We start from the raw sequence: 14,576 nt of genomic DNA on the forward strand, positions 1-14,576 counted from the left end.
CTTGGTTCAGAGAAGGCAAGTGCCTAGCCAGAGGTCACACAGCTAGCCAGTGGTGGAGGCAAGGTGAGCACAGCTAATGGTTAGCATTCCCTGAAGTACAGCTCCCAACCCAATTTCAGTTTGTAAGGTGTTAGTGTTCTCTGCCGTGTGGATGGAGGAGGAGGGTGAGAATATGCTTGGAAAAGAATACAGAGGGCATTTGAGTTTGTTGCTTGAAAAATTATCTCCACTGAGGGTCTCGTCATTGGGACTCGGTGCCCAACTTAGGGCAAGGTGCCTCCCCAGACCCCACGGGCAGAGGCATCAAGAAAGGCTGGGAAATGCTTTTTCTGATCACTACTTCTGCCGCAGTGGGGGATGGCCCCCAAGCACAGTCAGGGGACTGGGCTTTCTGCTCATTTTGGTGACACCTCTGGACCCAGCAGCACTGAGGCAGATTCTAGGGCCAAGAAGAAGTTCCATACACACAAGTCCACTACCTCTGCTCTGGGGCGCGACCGATGAGCTCCAGGCAGGCCAGGGTCAGGTGTGTCCTCCACCTTGCTGCCCAGGCGCCACGCATCTGGGCACCCCAGCCACGAACACATGCCCCTTCGTGTCTACACACACTGTGGCTCTTTTGGGCCAGAGACCAGGCTCTGAGCCCCCAGGTGTGGGGTCACAAGCACATCCCATTACAGGTGCCCAGAGATGGTTTTGGGTGAAGGAGTGAGTAATTAAGGAGGATTCTCTCCCCTCCCCCTGCGGTCAGTGGTGAGGAAGCAGCCCACCGCTCTGTGATGACGGAGACCCTACCCTCGCATCCCCCTCACTGTTGTCTGTCCAGGTTTCTGGAAGAGTCTGCGGAGGGATGATCAGGTTGGTTTCCTGAGATGTTTTCTAGGAAACAGAAAAGAACACCTGGAAGGACAACTCCCCTGCTGCGGTCCGTTGCGGTGGCCCGCACCGTGCGGCAGACTGCGACTTGTTGTTGAGCGCAGCAAGACAACAACAAAATCACTAGTCTTCCAGACGGGGCGAGCCGGTCCACCCCGCATGCAGGCCAGTTCTGCAAGGCGTTTGGTGACCGCCACGCTCCCCTGGCAGGTCGCCGGCTGGACGCTGCTGGAGAGCCAGCCTTTGTCCCCTCTCCCATCACCAAGTCCAGCTCCTCTCCCCACCCCCTCACCTCGGACTTCCCTGGAGTCTCTGCTCGGGATGATAGAGAAATTATTTTCTCTCTTTTCTTTTTTTCTGAAGCATTCTATTTTCCATAATGATTGGGATTCCTTTAATAATAGGGGGATTTTATTTTTAAAGGGAAGCAGGCAGGCAGCTCATTACCTTTTCTTCATTAATCATAAAGCATGTACCATCATGGAGAAGGGTAAGAAGAAAGAGCTTCAGGTAATGGTGACCCCTGCCTACAGGTCCCAGCCTCCCGCTCCTGGAAGTCTACAGTCATGGCCAAGGTGAAAATTCTCCCAGGGCTTACTGAGCCACAGCTCAGAACGCAGTTGGGTGGTGGTGCCGGGCCAGCGGAATAGAAAGGAGAGGAAAAGAAGAGATGGTTGTGGGCAGGGGCAGGGTGGAATCCCGGCCCAGTCACCCCCTCTCCCCAGGCATGGGACTGGGCTCCCTGGTTAATTTCCCTGCAGCGTGGCACTGGTGGAGGAGAGGCGAGTCCCTGATGCCTGGGCTAGCCGCTAATTGCACTGGTAGGACACATCCGCTCCTTAATTAGCAAAAGCCACAATATCCTGGTGGCTCAGAGAGCACAGCCCTAATTGTATTTCTGCAGCAGCTAAAGGATAATTACCCTTCCCTACTGGTGCTGCTTTTAATTCTTTTTCTTTTTAATTGCCAACTCTTCCTCTTTAGCCCACCCTTCCATCCTTGGGTTTGTTTTCTCTGTCCAAAGTGGAAAGGGCTTGCCTGCAGATGGACAGAGTCCAGGGGCAGGACCCAGCCCTGAGGCCCGGTGCCTTTAGCTGTCAGCTGAGACAGGACACAGTCCTGCCATGGGCCTGAGAAACCCAGGGAATTCTTTTATGGAGGACGTAAGGCAGAGGTGTCCTTCCCCAGGAGGCTGTTGAGACCCTCTTCAATCCACCCCCTAGTGGGGTGCTGGCTCTACAACTCCAAGCTGCAGGGAGCTGAGACCACCCATCCCACCCCATCCTCACTCATTTAACCCATCACATAACAGGGATGGATTTGTTGTTTTTAATTTCTTTTAAAATAAAAAATAAGTGGCAAAGTCTCTTTGCCACTGTTGAGAGAGAGCTAGTCCATCATTCTTGGTCCACTGTTTCAGAGACAAGGACCTGAGGGTAATATTAGAGAACCAGGCTAACTAAGGCAAAAGGTGTTAACAGGAGAGGTCTTTCTTAGGGAGCTTGCAAGTAAACTTCAGGTAGTAATAGACAAGCTAAAATGTATCACAGTTTGGGGAGAATCCTGGCATCTCTCTGGACACCACCTTGCAGGAGTGTCTGTGAGCAACCCTGGCTATAAAGCCACCACGCAAGTCACTGCCCTGCTGAAAGCTCACCAGGAGAGCAGGATCCTTGCTTGTCATTCCTCCTAGTGCCCAGCACACAGCCTGGCCCAAAATATACGAAATGGGTTGGCAAACAGGCAGTGTTCAGAGAGAGAGTAGGATTGTGAGGTGTGAACAGGATAAATCCTTTCATTGGCTTTTTCTGTACAGATCCAATGAAGATGGGCTTGAGCTGACTGTGGCCCCAGGTTTCTAAAATTCTTTAACTCTGGACTCGGTCTGAATTGGGAGAAGATGCAAGTAGCAAAAAAAAAAAAAAAAAAAAAAAGAAAGAAAGAAAAGAAAAAAAAAAAAAGCTGCTATAGTCTCAGAGAAATGTACCTGGAAAAAATGACCTGCCCTTGAGCCCACCAACTCCCACTCCCCACTTCTGGTTCCTCTCCTCTGAATTTAGAGCTGTCCCCTTAGCAACGCTTGTTTCCATGGTTTCCTTCATGACAATGATCCCCAAACCCCTCCTCTCTTTTACCTCGTGACAGTAATGGGTGATCAGGATCCTCAGTGTGGCCACTCCACGTAACCATGGTAACAATTAACTGAGCCTTCATTTATCTTTTGTGAAGAGGGCTAGGGAATATGAAGCTTGGATTTGGAGGGGGAGGGTTCCAGGCCTAGAGCCGCGGTCCGCATAGGAAGTTAAGGGACTTATCCTAACAGTAGTCAGTGGGATTTAGTTCAAACATTTGTTGGGCGCCTACTCTAAGCACAACGGAGCTCTGCAGAACCAAAGCTGTACAAGATATTGCTCCTAATATTGAAGGGCTTATAGTCTAGCATTGGGACTCACAGTCTCAATGTGAACTCTGACACAGATGGGGCCAATAAAGGAGGTGGCTCCTTTCTTTTTTAGAGACAAGGTCTCACTTTGTAACCCAGGCTAGACTGCAGTGGTGTGATCCTAGCTCACTGCAGCCTCGAACTCCTAGGTTCAATCAATTCCCCACCTCAGCCTCCTGAGTAGTTAGGATACTAAAGGCACACACCACCATGCCCAGCTATTTTATTTTGTAGAGATGGGGTCTCACTATGTGGCCCAGGCCAGTCTCCAACTCCTGACCTCAAGCCGTCCTCCTGCCTCGGCCTCTCAAAGTGCTGGGATGACAGGTGGGAGGGCAGCTCTTGATAGCACCATCATGATCAGGCATCTATCCCCTCCAGCCAAGAACTAAGAAAAGACTGACCAAGGGGGTCTGTACTCACGTTAAGGCTTCTTCCAGGCTGTGGTCAGAGAGTTTCTGTCCTGGAAAGGAAAGAACTTTGACTCCCTTCCTTTTAGAGAAGTGGGGACCAATGCCAGCATCCTTAGATAGGACCATCTGGTGGAGGGAGAAATGAAACAACAAAACCACCACCAGCAGACCTGCCAAATTCTAATGCCGTGAAGGACTGGGATAATCTCTAGTTCCAGGATCACCATCACCTTACCTTCAACAAGCCTTCTTGGGGAGCAAGGGGTCTGCTCTTATACTGGATTAGAGGGTCGTCATCTCCAGCCAGCCAGCTTTCTACTTGTCACTGAAAATTCAGGCCAAAAGGGCAGCTGTGAAGAATGAAAGTGGAAAAACAAACAACTAAAACACCAGGAGACAGCAAAGCTGAGCGGAGTGAATCCAAAAGTGGAGATATCCTTTCATCACAGGTAATGCAGCTCTTCCAGCTTCTAGCTTTCCATCTGCATCCTCCAAAGTTTTCACCAAATCCCTAACAGTGAGGACCAATTCTACACTTCTAGGGGAAATCACAGAAATCCCTAGACCCTCAGCGTGCTGATAACAATAACCTGCCCAATATATCCTAAGATGAAAAATATATATATAACAATGTATTATGCAGGTATGCTCAAGAATGCTACAAATAGCTAGGTAGAAAGGGTCATCCTTACAAGTTAATGCAATCTGGATTAGCCAGTGTAAATCCCAGGTCTCGGGCCCCTGGACTCTGAGTTCTATCCTTTGCCACTGAATGGAACTAAGGCAGATTCAATCATTCTGGGTACCCTGCTCACTCAGCTAGTCAGAAAAGGATAAATGGCATTCTCTTATTGGTTGGCAAGGCAACACACACCAACCAATGAGAGAATGCTTCTTCCTTTTTGGCAAGTAAGAGCTCAGTTATCTTCTTGAAGGGAAAGTAGACCCTTTGTACACGAAGAAAATAAGCAGAAGGGAATGATAATTTAAAAAAAAAACCTACTGTTGCTATGGGACATTATTGATGTGATCAATGATAGATGCCCCAGAGAATTCATAACAGAAAGCACTTCTTTGGCAAGAAAAGTACAAAAAGCAGACCAGTTGCCTGGTCTAGTCCAAAGGGAAATTTCTAGAGTAATGTATGAGAGAAAAGCATTTTAATGTAAATAAAATGCCCCCCAAACTATATCTAGCCTGTCCACTGAGAGCATTTTTGACCTTAAACTTAGATTGAAATTATAATGATTTTTTTTTTTAGAAAAAAACTTATATTAGCAATGGGTGAAGGAAGAACGCAAAGAAGAGAAAGGGGGATATGTGTGTTTACTAATGCGGGGCATCACAGATAAAGATTCAACACTCACTGCCTGAAACGTGGAGATTTTCTCCATTCTCGTGTTGCCAAGTGTTAGGTCAGTTTAAAACAAGGTTTTTGTTTTGGAAAGATAAAGTTCATGGCTCTCAACAAGAAGTATTCCAGATGAACTCGTGCACAGAACACAGGTTGTTCTAGTAACAATTTCCTCTTAAATCATTCTGAGAACATTATAGCTGCTTTTGGAAAATTATGGGTAAAATAATTTCCCACCCAGATGTTACAAATGAAAACAGGCAGGGCACGGCTGACAGGTGAAAAGCGGAGTCAATATTTGCCAATCAGAGGAAATGGGAAAGATCAGATGATTAGAAGCTTTAAGTGCTGCGTCTGCTAATTACCAAGGCAGTGCTGGGGAGGAAGAAAAGAGAATCTTGAAGAATCAAATGCCGGTGACGCTAGTGGCTATTTGCTAAGGGAGACATGTCTCTACCTACTTGTGCTGTTTGTGGGTCTGTAGAGCAAGGTGAGAAGTGGGGGATCCAGAATTCAGCTCCCACCCTCAAGTGGGGGCGATCCTGAATCCCCCCTCCCCTCTCTCTACAGTAGACCACCCTGAGGGTGACTGTCCAACCCAGGAGAAAGCCTCTGTGTACAGCACGCACCCGGGGCCCATTTCCCGGTCTCTCTCCTGTTCATCCAAGAAAAGCAAGTGTGTTTTTCTCATTTGAAGGGGGAAGAAGGGAGGGGGCAAATGGGGCTAGAATATCAGCTCCTTCAGTATAAGGACCAAATGAAAGGAAAAAAAAAAAAAAAAGCCCAAATTGCAAATACCAGAGAAATGGCAGAGTAGGATATGACTACCTCTCTGACGGAAGTGCGGACCGGGGTGGGGGGAATTCCAGTGGTAGAAAGTAGTTGCTTTGCCAAGTTCCTTGGCTTAAAAGGAAAAATTCACCTTTCAGGATTTCCTGTGGGGGCGGTGGGGGGATCATGCCGGAGTGGCTGTGACGTCCACCAAGCCCGGAGAAGGAAGGGGGCCTTCGGGAAATATTTTAAAGAACCAAGGTGCTCACGGATAATCAGTAACCAAAGCCCCTCCACTCACCGTAACCAAGGCAACAGGAGGCAGGGGCTGCCACTGGTTGCTTGGAAACCACGTTAGTGCCGGGGTCCCGTCCGCTCTCCTCCTCCCCCACCTCCGTTAACTCTTTTGTGATAGCGACTCCCCATCCGCAGCTTTTCCCTCCCCGGCCAAACAATCATCTCTGCTCCTCATACAAAGGCCACTTTGGGCTGCTTTGAGTAAAAAATGAGTATCTTGGTGTTCATTTTGGACAGATTTCATCTACGCCCAAATGTTGGGACGGGATAAAATGGCCTTCTGACCTCGGCTTCAGTCTTGCCCCTCCACCTCACGCTTTCCCTTCGTTCCCTCCCATTAGGGCGCACAGAGGTTGTGCGGAGGGTTGGGGTCGGCTGGGGGGCGGGCGGGGAGGTGGGGAGGCAGAGCGCGCGCAGGGCGTAGAGGTGGCGATTTCTCGCGGCAAAGCGGCGCGTGGGGCTCGGGTTGAGCCGGTCTGGCCGGCCCCTGCGCTCACCTCTGCAGACGCGCTTCTCGTCCCGGCCTCCTGCCCGCACTTGGCGCCAAGTTTGTCTCGCAAAGGCGAGATAGAATGCCCTCCTAGAACTTGACACCTAAACCCCTGGAGAAATGCGGAAAATGAAACCCTCCTTATCTCACCTCGTCGTCTGCTTCGCGTGGGGTCCAAGCGACTGCAGGAGCGCGCGGCATGGGGCTGGGACGCGGAGCCGCGCGTGGGCCCCGACCGTGGGCACCGACCGTGGGCACCGACCGCGGGCTCGCTCAGGCGGAGGCGCTGTCCAGCCTGGGGTGCTGAAGCTGGAGGCTCGGATTCGCTCCAGGGCCCTTCCGTAGCGTGGTTCTGAGCGGAGTAGCGAACCGAAGGGGAAGCTCTCGGAGCGCTGGGTGGAAAGGTGAGGCTGGGACACAACTGCGCTAGATGCACTTTTTCAGCAGATCGGGCTCCCTTGGGGCGCAATCCCTTGCGCCTCTCCCTTCCCTTCCCGGCACCATTTGCCGCATTCGAACAGGGGAGCAAGAAGTGCCCTTCGCACTGGGGTGATTACCCAGTTGTCTTCTGGCACAGCCCACAGTTTTTCCTTCGTCTCTGGGCTCTCTGGCTGCTCGCAAGCAGGGAACCCACACTCCTGGCGCCCGGATCTGGCGGCACAAAGCAGGGAGGAGAGGCCTGGAACGCTGAATCCGGCCCCTTCTGCGTGCAACAGGTCTGCTGCTTCTGAAATCTGAGCGTAGAGCGGCGCCCGAGATGCGGCGGCAGTGGTGGGCTTGGCGGCTTGGTCACGACAGCCAGCTATCCCCTTTCTCTGAGGGGACACCGGACCAAACGAGACAAACTGCAAGCTGGGCTTTGGCGTCGCCCGCAGGTGGGTACAGAACCAGAGCCTGACGTCCCCAGGACTCCAGCTGGCTGAGCACCCGCTAGGAGCGCACAGGAGCCGGTCCGGAGCGCACAGTTGCGTGTCCGGAGCCGCCTTGGCCTCCAGTTCGGCAGCAGGCAGGGTCCCTTTGGTGAGCGCCAGCCTGGCCACCCCTCCCTGGCCCTGCAGAGCAGCCCCAGGCTCAGCCTCTCGGATCTAAGCTCCGGTCGGCTGCTCCTCCCATCCAAGCCCTTGACCAGGGGGAGGGTCTGGATGGGGAACCTTGGCCGGGGTTTTACCTGGCCTGGGTCGCCACGGCCAGAGAGGAAGTCCACTTGCTCTCCACTTCTTTCTGGAAGAAAGCCCCCTCACCACCCAGCCGCCAGCCCATCGCTTCTCCGGCAAGAGCAGGCTGCACAGCAGGGCGCGGGGAGTGGGGAGGGATTTGAGGAAGCTATTTTGTGAAGTTACCCTTGAATACTTGCCTCTTTCGAGCCACCAGTTGTGTCCGGAGCCCTGGCCTCGTCGCCAGCGCTGGAGGCGGGTTCAGAGTCCCGACTTGGTCCTCCCGGTGCAGATGCGGTCGCCGCGGGTGCGGGCCAGGGAAGAACCGCTGCTTTAAAGCGGAGACCAGCTCACAGGTGGCCTGTCAGGGCTTCGGATGTTCATGACGTCATCCTGAAGGCGAGTGGAGAAGGGGGCGGTCACTGCGCGCCACGTCAAAAGTCCCCCGTGGCCATGGCAACAGCCGGGGGAGCCGGGTAGGGAGAGGGATCCACCCAGTCTCCGTCTCCCCGGCCGGGATTCCGCTCCAGGCTGGAGTCGTGCAGCATTAGTGCTGGAGCCGGTCCTGGTCCCCGCTCTGTCCTCGTCCTTGTCCCGCTGCCGGGGCTGATTAGAGCGGGAGGGGGTGCTTATCCCACAGAAGCGACCGAGGGAGACAGCAGTCGACCACTCAGAAACCTTGGGATATTTGCTCTTCTCCCGCCACCCCACCTTGGCCGGTCAGACCGTGTCCACCTGGCCACACACGGACGTGTTCTCCTCGAACTCGAGGATGTGGGCGCGCACGCTTCTCCCCGACTCTTCCCCGACTCTTTCCCGACTCGTGCACCCCGGGGCAGCGGCCACACGGGATCCGCCCACCTGCCCGGTCCCCCCTGTATACACAGACAAAAATGAGGCTCCGGAGCTGCCCTAGTGCTTCCGAAAACAGCCACCTGACGAAATCGACAAACCTTCCATGGATCTAGTGCACACCTAAGGATCGAAAACTGGTGGCCAGCGAACTAAATGGGACACAGAAGTGTTTACTGCGCTCCCACAGTATTTTAAAATTTTGAGGTATTTGTCAAGAAGATTGGGAGAGTTCACACAGAAACCTGGAGTTCCCATGTGTCTTGAATAGGAGCGGCGTTCTGCATGCTGCGAAGACCTGACCACTGGGGACAAGGCCGAGGTCCAGGCCGACCTAGGCCTTCTCTCCTTTCTGTCAGTGTCAAAAGGCTATTTACCATCAACCTTATCCTCTTCCTTTTTTTTTTCTATAGTAAAAAAGAAAGCGAATATTTAGTCCCTGTGTCACATGCTAACTTCATTCTTTTTACCTGTGGGGCCCTGGAAGCCTGTGAGTTTTCGGCTCCTGGGCACCCCGCACTCTGTCCGGCAGGACCGGGTAATGGCTTCAGTCGGGGGCAAGTCTTGCTTCCGCGGGGGCTGGTGGCCTTCAGGGCCAGCCCTGCATTGACACACAAACGTCTGTGCCGCCCACATCCCCACGACACAGGCAGCGTGGTGGTTCCTCCTAGGAAGGTTAGTTGCTTTTGTGTTTTTCTTTTTCCATTTTCACATTTCAAAACATGCAGGTATTTGGAAACATTTTAACACATTAACTGCCACATGAGTTGTATTTAACTCAGGCTAGTTCTGAGCGCGGGGCGTCGTGAAGCAAAACCTGGGCACAAACCCTGCCGTTGGTTCTTGAAAATCTTGCTTGTTGATGTTCTTATTGTTACAATTAATATTGACAGATTAATTCTAAAAACATGGATTAAATGAATAGAAGTTAATAAACTTTATTTTTCAGTACATTTTTCATTAAATTAGAAAGGACTGTTTTGTTCTCAAAGTTTTCATTCTATTTTCGTAATAAAACACTGTGGCCCTGAGGAAAAATTTTTTTCTAATGTGGCAGTCAATGTGTTAAATACCATATTTTCATATATCACCCATATATTTGATCACACAGAACATTCTTTACATTTTTTAATGTAAGGAATAATATCTTATTCATAAATATAAAAATATATTCATAACAATGTTTTGCATTTTCTTACTGACAGTTTAAATACAACTGTAAAAAATATTCTTGTGAACACAACCAACCAACCAACATACAAATAAAAAACATTACCGGCCGGGCGCGGTGGCTCACGCCTGTAATCCTAGCACTCTGGGAGGCCGAGGCGGGTGGATCACTCAAGGTCAGGAGTTCGAGACCAGCCTGAGCGAGACCCCGTCTCTACTAAAAATAGAAAGAAATTATATGGTCAACTAAAAATCTATATAGAAAAAATTAGCCGGGCATGGTGGCGCATGCCTGTAGTCCCAGCTACTCGGGAGGCTGAGGCAGTAGGATCGCTTAAGCCGAGGAGTCTGAGGTTGCTGTGAGCTAAGCTGATGCCACGGCACTCACTCTAGCCTGGGCAACAAAGTGAGACTCTGTCTCAAAAAAAAAAAAAAAAAAAAAAAAAAAAAAAAACATTACCGACAACACAGACGTATAGTTGTGTCTCACGCATCTCATGCATTCTCTCTCACAAAGTCACACTTAGCAGGACAGACATTAGATGTGCATTTGGAATATCATAATGCAACAATATAGGAGAAGGATTATTTTCTTTCCCCCATAGCCATAGAATTCCCCCTAGGGGAAAACCAGGCTTTTATTTATATGGACTTGCTCTCCTATCCAAGTGTCTGGAAATTTTGGTTGAAAGCAAAGGTAACTAGATCCACTCCAAATCTACATTATGGACTGTTTTTAGCCCATACAGAAAAATTAGGGCAGGGCAAAGTTTCCATATTCTTCTCTTGGTGGGAAACTGTCAGGTTTCTAGGTAGTGTGTGAAGTCCTCCAACTCTTCTTCATTTGACTTGGTTTACCCCTTAACACAGCACAGTTTTTCTGGAGCCATTCTAGTTGTGAGTCTCAGAGCTCTAGGGTATAGATAAAATGAGAGTAACAATATTAACGCTCCATTCATTATCTTTATAAAACACTTGCTATTTCACTGAGCATTTTACTGGTGTATCTCACTTGATTCTAGAAGCTGCCTATTTTATAGATGAAGAAGCAGAGCTTAGACTTCACCTTGAGTTACCAGTGTTCTTTGTTTTCTTTTTTCCCCCCTAATTTTATTTATTTATTTTTTTAAGAGATGAGATCTCACTTGTTGCCCAGGCTGGAGTGCAGTGGTGCAATCATAGCTCACTGCAGCCTCGAACTCCTGGGTTCAAGCAATCTTCTCACTTTGGCCTCCCAAAATGCTGGGATTACACCCCGCCACCAGTGCTCTTTCTGCTGGAAAGACCCATTGTCTCTCTTATCTGATCATCAAAATTATTTGTCAAATAGTTAAGAGAGTTAAACAGATAATTTACGCAAGTGGAAAAATAACTGATATTCAAACATTTGGACTTTCTTTCTGCTGTATTTGAAATAGAAATGTAAATTATACAATATGGGGCACTATTTTCCACATACTGAATTAACAACATCAAAAAGCCTATTTCCCAATGTTGGAGAGAATGGAGTAAAATAGGCACTCATACCTAGTGGAGATTGTAACTTGGTTAAATTCTTTGGAAAGCAATTTTGCAAATTGTATCAAGAGTCAAAAACATGTTTACACCCTTTGGTCCAGGTCTTCTTCTGGGTATCCTAATAAAATAATCTTAAATACAGGAAATGCTAAATGCATAAGGGTGTCCATTGTTGCATTGCTTAATATTTTTTTTAAAATGGAAGCAACATACATGGCCAATAATAGGGAACTGGCACATCATCTAGTGAATGGATGGAATGTTCTACCAACTCTAAAATCTACGTTTATGCTGAAACAGGAGAAAAGAAAGTACTCATGGTATAATGTTAAGGAAAGAAATGAGCAGAATATAAAACGGCCTTTACAGTTACAATTAAAATAATGGCTTTAAAAAGCATGCATATAGAAAAAATTAGAATGTAGGTAAATCAAAATCTGATCGTTTCTGCTAAAGTAAAGAGATCACAGGTGGCTTTTAAGTTTTTTATCATGTTTACCACATTTTCTGCAATGTAATTATGTAGTTTCTATGATTAAAATGTAATATAATACAAAGATGGGAGTAGACAGTATTTACTAGGCATCTATTACTTACCTGGCACTGTTCCAGATGGGCATAATTGAGACAGGTGTGGAGCCTGAGTCTCAGACCTCTGCAGGTTGCTTCAGATCTTGCCTGGAGTATTCAGTGACCATGAGATGGTTTGAGCTTATCAGTAAAGAGCTGATAAGGGACATTTGGTTGTTAGTCGACTTGGATACACCATCAGCCCAGCTGGCCTTGTCCTCCTCTCCAATAAGCTTGCTTCTGTTCCTGGCATCCACTTCCTAACCATACTTCCTTCCAAACACAAAGTAATAATGATAATGATAATAATATTTATTTCCTGTGCATTTTAATAGCACTTCACATTTTTTGTACTCTCACAATGTTTTACATAACTTCGTAACAACTACTACTAAAAAAAATAAACGCTTAAATGTTGCATCATTTAATTATCACAACAACCCTGTGAGAGTAGGTGTTATTTTCTCCACTTCTGTTTAATTTATGTTTAAGTAACTTCCCGGAAGCCATACGGCTAAGTGGTGGATCTATCCATGTTTGGCTTCTAGACACTCCCACATTACAGGAAAGGGGCAGCTTCACTATGGGTGACAATTCTTCAGACTGGAATTTAATAGGAGGCCAGCTTGGCAGCTCAGCGGACCTTACTTTCACCGTCATTAGCCAAATAAAGATAATCCTGGGCACTGCCAGTTTCCTCAATATTCTCATCCATTTATTTATTAGAATTTACAAACCCTGGACCAGATGTCAAAAGAGTCTGTGAGGGTCAGGCATTTTGCAGGTGTTATTGAATTTCCAGCTGGTTGACATTTCAGAATGAAGCTTTTCTGGAAAGGAAACTGGACTAAGAGACTGGCTTGCTGGAGGTGGCCAAGGAGGAACCAGTCTCATGCCAACAGCCGCACACCCCAAATGTGGAATTAGGGAACAGTGTAGTGAACACAGTCATTGTGGCCACTTCCCACATGTGTTGGGCATTCCAAGGAAGTTCGGGTCTCTCATCTTTCCTCCCAATTGAGCAGCAAGTAATTTTTGGCCCTTGCCAGATTACCAAGAGAGTTTTAAAACTTAAGTTCAAGGACTAACCCAGCACCTGGTGGATTTTGCCATATCTGAAAATCACAGAAGACTGTTCTCTTAGAAAAAAATATGTTTTGGCAATAGTGACACCAGTTCAGAAAGCAGTGCTTTTAGAATTTAGACTATAACTTAACTCTGAGAAATTAAAATCCAATAATGAAGAATTACAAATATATTTGATTGTTGGTTCCTGGGGTACTTTGGATGGTTCAACTAATCTGGGAGATTCTAAAACTGATACAGCGTTTTTCCTGAATAATGTAATCATCTCAAGGAATGAAAAATTCATCCTTTGAGCCTAGTGCATAAAACTGTGCATGTTATATGATCAGGAGATTTTGGGGGGGTGGGGATTGGGGGAGGTCCCACTATGTTGCCCAGGCTGGAGTGCAGGGGTTATTCACAGGCACAATCATAGGGCACTGTAGCCTTGAACTCCTGGGCTCAAGTGATTCTCCTGCCTCAGCCTCCCAAGAAGCTGGGACTATAGGCATGTGCCACCATATTCAGCACCTAATCAGGAGATTTTTTTTTTTTTTTTTTTTTTTTTTTTGAGACAGAGTCTTGTTTTGTTGCCCGGGCTAGAGTGAGTGCCGTGGCGTCAGCCTAGCTCACAGCAACCTCAAACTCCTGGGCTTAAGCAATCCTACTGCCTCAGCCTCCCGAGTAGCTGGGACTACAGGCATGTGCCACCATGCCCGGCTAATTTTTTCTATATATATTTTTAGCTGTCCATATAATTTCTTTCTATTTTTAGTAGAGATGGGGTCTCGCTCTTGCTCAGGCTGGTCTCGAACTCCTGAGCTCAAACGATCCGCCCACCTCGGCCTCCCAGAGTGCTAGGATTACAGGCGTGAGCCACCGCGCCCGGCCAGCAGGAGATTTTTAAAAGTTAAAAAGGAGGCGATTATATATTTGTACACCCATGTTCACAGCAGCACTATTCACAATAGCCAAAAGATGGAAGCTACTCAACTGTCCATTGATGGATGAATGGATAAAATGTGGTATATACATACAATGGAGTATTAATCAGCCTTAAAAAGGAAGCGAATTCTGACACTTGCTACAAAATGAATGAACTCCTTTCATGCTAAGTGAAATAAGCCAGTCACAAAAAAGGCAAATACTGTATGATTCCACTCATATGAGATACTGGGTATGTCATCTATTATTAACTAATAATAGACAATAATAGATGAATCAATATTGTTTTTCACTAGCTACAATTAAGGTCAAGATGACATCTTCAAAATGCCACAGTGAAAGAAATGTCAACCCAGAATTCCATACCCAATTAAACTATTATTCAAGAGTGGATTAAAAATAAAGACCATTTTAAATAGCCTAAAATAGAGTGTAACACTCTTTTTCATTGCAAGAAAAGACCACAAAGGGATGGTCTTTGACAGCAAGAAAATTGAACCCAAATGGAAAGAATGAGATGAAAGAAGCAATAATGAGAATAAAATTGAAAAATATATTGATAAATGCAAAGAAAAATGATTATAAAATACAATAATAATAATATCTAATTTGGAAGGTGGAGCCAAAAATGAGACAATAAATCTCAAGAAATTTTGAT

The sequence above is a fragment of the Eulemur rufifrons genome, chromosome 3, assembly GCF_041146395.1.
Source record: "Eulemur rufifrons isolate Redbay chromosome 3, OSU_ERuf_1, whole genome shotgun sequence".
Classification (NCBI taxonomy): domain Eukaryota; kingdom Metazoa; phylum Chordata; class Mammalia; order Primates; family Lemuridae; genus Eulemur; species Eulemur rufifrons.